This window comes from Peromyscus eremicus, chromosome 7 (genome assembly GCF_949786415.1).
Source record: "Peromyscus eremicus chromosome 7, PerEre_H2_v1, whole genome shotgun sequence".
NCBI classification, from domain to species: domain Eukaryota; kingdom Metazoa; phylum Chordata; class Mammalia; order Rodentia; family Cricetidae; genus Peromyscus; species Peromyscus eremicus.
The window spans coordinates 49,489,555-49,499,921 of record NC_081422.1 but is presented as its reverse complement, the minus strand read 5'-3'; positions in this window follow the sequence as shown (position 1 = coordinate 49,499,921).

Sequence of the window (10,367 nt, the reverse complement as noted above, 5' to 3'; positions counted from 1 at the left end):
AAGCTCCCTCTTCCCAGATAACTCCAGCTTGTGTCAAGTTGACAAAAAAGCTAACCAAGATAGGGCCAGCATGCCTTCTTAAGACCGATCTTTCTACAGTTGTAAGTGGAATGTTTTAAGTATTAAATTTGTTGGTGCATATATACCGTTTAGTCCTCAGATCTGTCACTCCAACCTAGGTTAGATAAATTAACAAAATAAAAAATTGTAAAATGTAAAGTATCGATATACACATCGTTTTGTCAGGGTGTCTTGGGGTTTCTATTGCTGGGAAGAGACACCATGACCATGGCAACTCACACTAAGGAAAACATTTCATTGAAGTGTCAGCTCACGGTTTCAGAGGTTCAGTCCATTGTCATTATGGCAGGGAGCACAGTGGCATGCAGGCAGATGTGGTACTGGCTACATCTTTTTTTTTTTTTTTTTTTTTTGGTTTTTAGAGACAGGGTTTCTCTGTGTAGCTTTGGTGCCTTTCCTGGATCTCGCTCTGTAGACCAGGTTGGCCTCGAACTCACAAAGATCCGCCTGCCTACTGGCTACATCTTGATCAGAAAGGCAACAGGAAAGTCACCTGAGTCACTGGCGGTATCCTGAGCATAGGAAACCTCAAAGCCCACCCCCACAGTGACACACTTCCTCCAACAAGGCTATACCCACTCCAACAAAGCCACACCTCCTAATAGTGCCACTCCCTATGAGCTTATGGGGGCCAGTTACATCCAAACTACCACAACGGGTAAGCATTTAATATGAGCAACTGTGTGACCTCATGATGCTTCACTGTAGAGCTGACTGTGGAATGACAAGGTCTTAGCTGTGTAGCAGCAAGTCCCCACAGTTATTAGCATGTGCACTTTCACTGAGTAACATGCACAGTTTTTGGCAATTATATATACTACGTTGTATTTCTTCTGGTTATGTGTTCAAATATAACTATGACTTTGAGTCTAGTAATAAAACTTGATCTTCCATTTTAATAGTCATTTTCATTTTATCTTTGTGTGTATGTGTGTTCATAGATGTGCACGTAGGAGGTGGTGCCTATGTGCGTGGGTGCATGTGTTTGTGGGTATACATGCATGAAGAGGCCAGAGGCAGTTGTCCAGTGTCTTCCTTAATCTCTCTCCACCTTATTGTTTGAGAGAGGGTCTCTCACTGACCCTGGAGCTTGTTTGTCTAGACTAGCTGGCCAGTGAGCACCAGGGACCTTCATCCATCTCCCCAGCACTGGGGTTACAGGTGTGTCGGGCTTTTTTGCAGCTGCTGGGGATCTGAACTCGGGTCCTCGTGCTTGCATGGCACTTTACCCAGCTTGAGCATCTCCCTGGCCTCTCGTCCCTGCTGCTTACTCTTTCCATTGCATTTGAACAACTCATGTTTGACATGTATTATATTGCACTTGGTTGGAAGTAAAATTAAACAAACTAGCTGAACTCTGGACAGTTTGAGAAATGCTCTGGCAGAGTCACTTGAAGGAGAGAGTCTTGAGCTTCAGCCTTGGCTGAGGGACACACCCAGACTTGGACTATGGAAGGAGAGAGGAAAAAAACCTGACTTTACCCCTTCCCTCAGTCTCTTGGCCTCACTCAAACTGGTCGGAACCAACCAGAAGCAGTGTCTTAGTTAGGGTTTTTGTTTTGTTTTGTTTTGTTTTTTTGAGCTGAGGATTGAACCCAGGGCCTTGTGCTTGCTAGGCAAGCACTCTACCACTGAACTAAATCCCCAACCCTTAGTTAGGGTTTTTATTGCTGTGTAGAGACACCATGACCACGGCAACTCTTATAAAGAAAACATTTAGTTGGGGTGACTCGCTTACAGTTTCAGAGGTTCCGTCCATTATCAGCATGGTGGGGAGCATGGTGGTATGCAGGCAGACATGGTGCTGGAGAGGTAGCTGAGAGTCCTACATCTTGCAAGCAACAGGGATTGACAGTATCACACTGAGTGAAGCTTAAGCATATATAAGATCTCAAAGCCTGCCTCCACAGTGACACACTTCCTCTAAAAGGCCAAACCTCATCCAACAAAGCCACACACACCCCAGTAATGCCACTCCTTTTGGGGGCCATTTTCTTTCAAACCACCACAAGCAAAGAACCTCGGGAGTCTAGACAAGTAGGCCAGCCTCCAGGACAGGGGACAGGGTGGAGAATGGGAGAAGGCACATCTAGAGGACACAAAGATCAAACATAAAGGCCACAGTCAGTGTCCCAGGGCTGATTGTTTTGTAGGTAATAGGAAACTAGACCACCTGATGGCAGTGCCAGACAGAAGGACAGCTGGGGGGATAGGAGTCTCTATCTAACCCAGCACAGTGGTCAGGGATGCAGTGAAAACCTAGACCCTGTGATGTCTGAGCTAAGGGAGGAAGAAAGAATGGTGACCCAGGAGAAGCCAGTGGAGAGTGGGGGTGAAGTTGTCAGCAAAGGGGGTGGCCTATATTGGGGCACAGAAACCAAATGACATGAACAAGGAAAACAAAGATGAGGCAGGATGGTAGAGTCTTGTCTATTCATGGGACACCCTAATTTGGGACTTGAAGTTTTACTATATCCTAGAATTAACCAAATATGAAATGTGCGCTATTTACGAGGAATAACTGAGAAGGTCTTGACTGAATCACAAAGTCAGAGGAAAAAATCAAAAGGCAGAGTAATCTGGATGAGGAACTGAGGTGACCGTAACACAACAGACACCTGGGCTTTCTCAGTGCTCCCCTCTACCTGAAGCTCTTAAATAAATCAGTCCTTTAATACTCGTGGTGATGCTTCAGAAGAGACATTGTTATTGTTCCCACCTTATACATGAGTAAACTGAGGCACACCCAGCTTGGGGGAACAGCCTACATTCACCCAGCTGTAACTAGGCTTGGAACCTAGGCAGTCTGGCTTCAGCATCTGTGTCTGGGGTCAGAGAGCAAACCAGAGTGAACAGACTAGGGCTGAGGCTGAAAGTAAAGCTGAGCCTGGACGTCTGTTTCCTCCACGGAGAGCTCAAGGACCCTGAAACCATGGCTGTTCTCCTTCCAAATCAGCTGTTCCTTCTGCTGTGTTCATCTTTGCCTCATCCCTAGGCTGCCCAAACCTGTGGTCTGCATTGGGGATCTCTCTCTCTCTCTCTCTCTCTCTCTCTCTCTCTCTCTCTCTCTCTCTCTCTCTGTGTGTGTGTGTGTGTGTGTGTGTGTGTGTGTGTGTGTGTGCAGGCATGAAAGCCAGATGACAACCCCCAGTGTTGTTTTTGAGGAGATGACTATCTTGGTTTTGATGACAGGGTCTCCCAGTAGCCTGGAGCTCACTCATTAGGCCCTAGGAATCTGCCTGTTTCTGCTGTCCCAGTTACAGCCTCTCACCATGCCTGGCCTGGAAGTTTGTTTTGTTTTTTTTTTTTGTTTTTTTGAGACAGGGTTTCTCTGTGTAGTTTTGGTGCCTGTCCTGGATCTCACTCTGTAGACCAGGCTGGCCTTGAACTCACAGGTATCTGCCTGGCTCTGCTTCCTGAGTGCTGGTATTAAAGGTGTGTGCCACCACCGCCCGGCTTGGAAGTTTTTTTTCACTGTTTGTTTGTTTATGGGCAGGGGAACACAGGCCATGGCACACACGTGGAGGTCAGAGGGCAACTTGCAGGAGCTGGTTCTCCCCTTCCACCCTGTGGGTCCCAGGGATCAATCTCAGGTGGGTAGGTTTGGTGTCTTTACCTGCTGAGTCATCTTGACAGTCCACACTCAGATTTTGTACATGGGTTCTGAGGATCCAACTCAGGTCCACAGGCTATCTTTCCAGCCTCTGTTGAGGAACCTCGATCATTTTATTTGGTATCTTGGATTAGGCAATAAAGAGAAGACTCCAAGAAAGAGATGGGAGAGAGGCCCGGATTCAGGTGGCAGGCTCCTTCCATGGCCCTGCTCAAGTCGCTGAGCCAAAGGGAGCTTGTGGAAGCAAGTTTCCTTTCCACAGCAGATCCTTATCTTTCTGTATTGCCTGATTCAAAGTTGATTTCTCTGAAAATGACTCTGTGTGTATGTGTATGTGTATGTGTGTGTGTGTGTGTGTGTGTGTGTGTCTGTCTGTCTCTGTGTCTCTCTGTCTCACTCTCATTTTTTTTTTTCAAGACAAGGTTTCTCTGTGTAGCCCTGGCTGGCCTCGAACTCACAGAGATCCGCCTGCCTCTGCCTCCTGAGTGCTGGGATTAAAGGCGTGCGCCACCACCGCCTGGTGAAATGCTCATCTCTTAACCCAAGGCAGTCACTGACTTTGTATAGGTGCCGCACAAACAAACAGTGTGTGTGTGTGTGTGTGTGTGTGTGTGTGTGTGTGTGTGTGTGTGTGTCCCGGGGAACAGGCACAGCTGGCTGGCTACAGGCTAATTATTAACTCATGGTCTGCCAGCAAAAGACATTCACAAGAAAGCCACCTGCTTCCTCCTCTCTGGCAGTGGTATCATGTGGCTTAGGTTTTTTTTAGAGATTAGTGTTTTGTTGTTCTCAGCTAATCTCAATGGCTTGTTTAAGTAGAATTCTTCCAAACTCACAGTCACCTACTTTAGAGGTAGTTGAAAACACATACACACACACACCCCCCAAGCTTTTTTTTTTTTTTTGAGCCTGCCCTGGAATTCACTCTGTAGACCAGGCTGACCTGAAACTCACAGAGATCCACCTGCCTCTGCCTCCTGAGTGCTGGGATTAAAGGCATGCACCACCACTGCCCAGCTTGACTTTAGATTCTTAATGGCAAGGGTATAGGATCTGGGCTCAAATGTGGGCTCAGCACACAAGCTGTGAAAAACACAACAATTTACAGCCTTGGTTTCTTGATATGTGAAGTGGGCATTATTCACGGAGGTAGGTATGAAAAATCAACATGCTCCCTGGTTCAGAAAGCCCTCAGACATGATTATTATTATTCTGACTACACATGCATTATCAAGACAGGAAAGTACTTGGAACATACCTGAATATCCTCGTGTTCTTGTCGAGAGGAGTGTGCATTCGCACGCTCTTATTTTAGCTCAAAGCCCTTACTCTAGCAAGGCTCTGGAACTCAGTACTCAGTTTATGTTACAGCACATCTGCCATTTTGGCTGGTAAATGAAGCGGACCGACATAATGCCATGCTTTCTATTTATTTAGTTTTAGCGGGAAAGTGGTCTGTGGGTAGAGTACTTGCTATGTGAGCATGAGTGTATTTGGATCTCCAGCACCGAGTAAAAAGCTGGGCATGGTGGTACTCACCTGGAACCCTAGCACTGGGGAGGTGGAGACAGGATGAGCCCAGGGCCCCATTGTTCTACCAGCCTAACCAGGATCAGTGTGAGACCCAACTTCTAAAAATAAGGAGAAGAGTAATAGAGGAGGATACATGAAGTGAGCATGGGTGCACACATGGACACACACACACACACACACACACACACACACACACACACACGGGAAGAACATGCCTCAGTTGGCTGAAATGAGCAATCCAACTTGGGGAAGAATAGCAAATTATCATGTTGAAATGTGGAGAATAAACACCCAGGGCAGGGGTCACTGAACCAAGAAAGGGAACTAGAGTCTCTCATGGAATTAGCCCAGCCTCTGTTCCTACAAGCGCCTCTTTGAAACTAAGCCAGACCCAGGCTTCACGTCTTAAGGGACCACGGGCAGCCCCAGCCATCTGTGAGAGGGAAGCAGAGAGCAACATCTGTTTAACCAGAAGACGTGCTGGGACATGGCTCGGGGCTGCGTGTACAGATGGCGTGCTCGAGCTCTGAGACTGGGGGGAGTGTCCACGGCAGGAGCTAGAGTTAGATGGTATCTCTGCACCGCCTGCTGCTTAGGGCGTCTTTGAAAGAGACGGACAAACAATTGGAAAGCCATGTGAACTCTTGCAATGGTAGTGACCAGGCTGGGCTGGGCTGCCTCTGACCTATATCTAAGGATAATGCTGTAGGCCTGCAGGCCACCTTGGGAAATCCTTCCATACATGGACACACCAGGGCCTGCAGAAACAGATGTGGAGGAGAGTTCTTCTGGCTTGGAGCATTGCCCTAGAAGCTTCCCTTAAAACCGCCTCTGCAAAGGAAGGACTGCTGGCTTCGCGGTACGAACGATGGGCATTGGCTATTTTTAGAGCACGTAGAGAAAGATTTACTGGTAGCGAGCTAGCCCGAGCCCTCAGACATCGCTTGCCTTTACTGGAGGGCCGGTTTTGGAGTCCCAGGTTTTACTCTTGGCTCAGCTGTTCTCTAGCTGTGCGTCCTTTAAGACATTGCTTGACTATGCTGAGCCTGGTTCTACGGATGGAGGGAACACAGCTGGCTGTGGTGGATGGAGGGAACACACAGCTGGCTGTGGTGCGCTGTCACGAACTCCTGCAGGGCAGCAAGACGAATGAAGCGATATGGCCTAGCCCACTGGCAGGTAGGTTAGGTGCTTGGCTAATGGTTACCTCAATAAACTTAACAGTGTTTTGAGGGGATAAGTGCCCCCTGGATTCACCCGAGTGACTGAAGTGTTTGCGAAGACTGATGTTTAGTGTCTGTTCTCTACAGGTACATATTCCTCTCTGTCTTTGTTGCCCCCTGCCCAGTCCCTGGCCATTTGCTCAGTGGGTCCCAGGGGACCCTCATCTTCTCTGCTCTTGTTTGGGTCTATAGCAATTGTCCCACAGCTGAGCATGACTGTCACCAAAGTGCTGATGGCTGCCAGACTCCTGTCCTCCAGCTAATTACAGGAAAATTCCTGGCATCACATGACTAAAGGGAAGGTGTAAACCTTACCGAACCATGGTCCAGTCAGCGGCTCTCGGTTGACGGTTCTGCTACCGCCAGCAGAGCTGTTGGGGACATTCTTCGAACACATCTTTGGTTTTACACAGGCAGGAACTTGCCCGTTTAGAGGGGCACTGCCGGGGTTATGAGGTGCAGGAACATTGACCTCCTGAAGCAGAGATGAGCCGCTTTCCTGAGTGGCCACACCAACTCATACCCAAGCAGCAACGCGAGCAGCCTTGGGCTCTGCATCCTCTGGCATGTCACGTAGCAATTAAAAAGAACCAACAGAGCCAGAAGCACAAACCTTAGCAGTGACAGTAAGTGAAAAAGGGAACTTCCACAAGGAAGAAGACGACCACACTCTTCATAAAACCCAGGAAACAGCTGGGGGGGAGGGGAACGCATGGATCTACTGGGGGGTTACACAAAGACAAAACAAACAACAAACCTGTGTCAAAGGGAACTCAAGTGGAGGGAGAGTGGCATGCCCACACTCACGGTGGAACGTTCACCTTATAGTTCCACGTTAATGCTTTTACTTTCTCTTTTTTTGGGTTTTTTGTTTGTTTGTTTGTTTGTTTTGTTTTGTTTTTTTTGAGACAGGGTTTCTCTGTGTAGCTTTGCGCCTTTCCTGGAACTCACTTGGTAGCCCAGGCTGACCTCAAACTCACAGAGATCTGCCTGGCTCTGCCTCCCAAGTGCTGGGATTAAAGGCGTGTGCCACCACCACCCGGCTCTTTTACTTTCTCTTGATGCAAAAGGCTTATTCAAAATAGCTGAGCGGTGGGAGCAACCTGGGTGCCCATTGATGGATGAATAAACAAAGGTGTCCACTCATACGATGGGATATCATTTGACCATAAAAGGGAAGAAGACTGTGACGCATGCTATCGTATGGGCAGACCCTGAGAATGCCATACCAAGTGTCCTCACGAAAAGCCACATCCTGTATGATTCACCTTATCTTAGCTGTTTAGTCAGACACAGGAAAACAGTAGAGTGGCTGGGTCAGGGAAGAGGACTCAGGAGCTGTTCAGTAGGTAGTTTCAGTTTTGCCTGGGGATGGTTCAAGAAACTGTCTGCACAGCAATTTTAGTATGTTTTATATTGTTGTGCTGTACACTTGAAAATGGTCATAATGGTATGATGGTCTGCTTTCCAATTTCATGTATTTATTTGTGTGCATGGTGGGGGTTGATTGTATGTAGTGTGCACATGCGTGGGCACATACATGTGGAGGCCCGGTCAGTGCAGGGTGTCTTTCTATGTCATCCCATACCCTTAGTTTTTGAGGCAGGGTCTCTCATGTTACCTAATAGTCATCAGTTTGGTGAGGCTGGCTTACCTGGCTTCAGGGATCTGTCTGTCTCCACCTCACCCCAACCTCAATGCTGAGGTGACAGGCATGGACTGCCATATCTGGCTTTTTGTATGTGTTCTGAGGATCCAAAGTCAGCCCCTAATGCTTGTCTAGCAGGCCCTTTACTGTGCCATCTTCCATCCCAGCTTTTCAAGTCACAGTAAAACACCTGGGATGGTCACCTTCCAAAGTCACAAGTTCACTGGGCGGTGGTGGTGCATGCCTTTGATCCCAGCACTCAGAGGCAGAGGCAGGCGGATCTCTGTGAGTTCAAGGCCAGCCTGGTCTACAGAGTGAGATGCAGGACAGGCTCCAAAGCTACACAGAGAAACCCTGTCACATAAAAAAAAAAAGTTAGAAGGCTCAGAGTTTTCCAGGTTTCGGTCAGGAAACCTCATGGCAATCAGAAAGGAAAAGAGACAGAGAGGAGAAACCAGGGTCCCCATGTCTCCTCCAAGGGCACTCCTGCACTGAAGGAACTTCTTCCCACTAGCCTTCCTATCTTAGAGTTCCAAGTCTAGGAACACCATAGACTAGGGACCAGGTCTTTAACATAACCGTTGGGAAACACTCAAACCTATGAGCCTATGGCGGCCATTCTCATTCAAACCAGCACAATATAGAGAATGAAAGGGGATTTATTAGAGTCTTACAGGCTGGGGTCTGGCGAGTCCAACATCGCTGTGTCCTGACAGGAAGGAAGGAATGCCTCAGCAGCAGGACAGATGAACCTGCCAGTGAGATCAAAGGCAAGCAGGAGAGAAGTCAAAGTTTCCCTCTTCCCTGCCCTTCTGTCTAAGCTGCCCCCAGAAGGTGGGGCTTCTGAACTCCAATGATCTGGATTTAGGATAGGTCTTCCTACCATCATGATCCAATCCAGAAAACCCCCTCACAGGTGTGCCCAGCTGCTTGGGTTCTTGTTGAGTCCAAGTGTAGTCAAGTTAACAGCCAAGAGTACCCCATCACACTCTGCTTGCGCAGATGAGGTTGACTTATCCAAGGTCACACAAGAGCCAACAGTTGCCTTCATGTCTTCTAAGCTCCAGCCCCCTTGGGTCCACACCTCTTCCAGTGTTGCAGATAGAACCCGAGCCAGGGAGATCCTCCTGACGCAGTTTCAGTGAGCTCTCTGGCACTTGGGGAACACAAACAGTCGCCCCTTCTTCCAGGAAGTGATAGCTTACAATGATTCGACAGAACACTAACATATTAGTGGGCTCCAGGGGTCTGCCTTTCCTCCACAGTTCTACACAGACTGGAGACTCTTGCAGCACAGGAATGCCAGTCATGCTGTCCCAGTGAGTAGACCTCAGCCCCTGTGGTGCAGCTTGACTGATGCTCATTCTGGACCTTGTGCTGTCTGTCTGTGCAGTCAGGATCGCTGCTATTGCTGAGGCCTTCCATGGTGGAGGGGAGAAAGCAGGTGTGAAGTTCTTCTTCCACCTCCGCAATCCAGCCCTTTTCAGAATGTAGACCACCACCATCAGGCCTGGCCACGAACCCCCCTACCAACCCCAGGTCCCTTTGCCAACCTGGAGCGGTTTCCACGGTATTGCCTAAAGTGGTTCCTCCCACAGTCTGCCTCCATGAATGGTAGGTTCCTTCAGGCAAACCTACAAACTCCAAGTTGTTGGACAAATGAAATGAGATGAAGTTGTAGGAGTCTGTAAACCAGTTTGTGGGCAGTAACTGTGGAGGCTGAAGAGAAGGAAGATGTGGTGCCTTCTGAGACTGCCTTTAAGGAGGATGCTAGCTGGGGATGGCCAACAGCAACTAAATACCTTTAGTACCCCCCAAACTAGTAGACTTTTACCTCTGAAAGGGCACGGGAAGGAGAGGGCTAGATCTAGTTCCTCCCTGAATGATGGGAAGACACATCACAACCAGCTGCCTAGATTCAACCTAACATCAAGTGGCCCAACCTCTCTTCCAAATGGGAACAGCATTCCTCTGTTGAGAGCCCCTGGGGAAGGCTTGAGAAGGAACTGGTCTGGCTTCATTCTTTGCACAAGAGGAAGTAGGGCTCAGGTAACACTGACCACATGCATTTAGGTAGTCAGAGCCCCTGATGTGTGTCCAAGCTCTTCCTCAACACCCATATCAAAGTCAGTGGGCCTTGATCAGGTGCTCCCAGGCAAGACAATACTACATAGCATGAAAACACACACAGCTTAAATGCTGGTGTCTTGGGGACAATCTGCTGCTGGTGACTACAGAAAATGAGAGGCCTGGAACAGACAGGTATGCT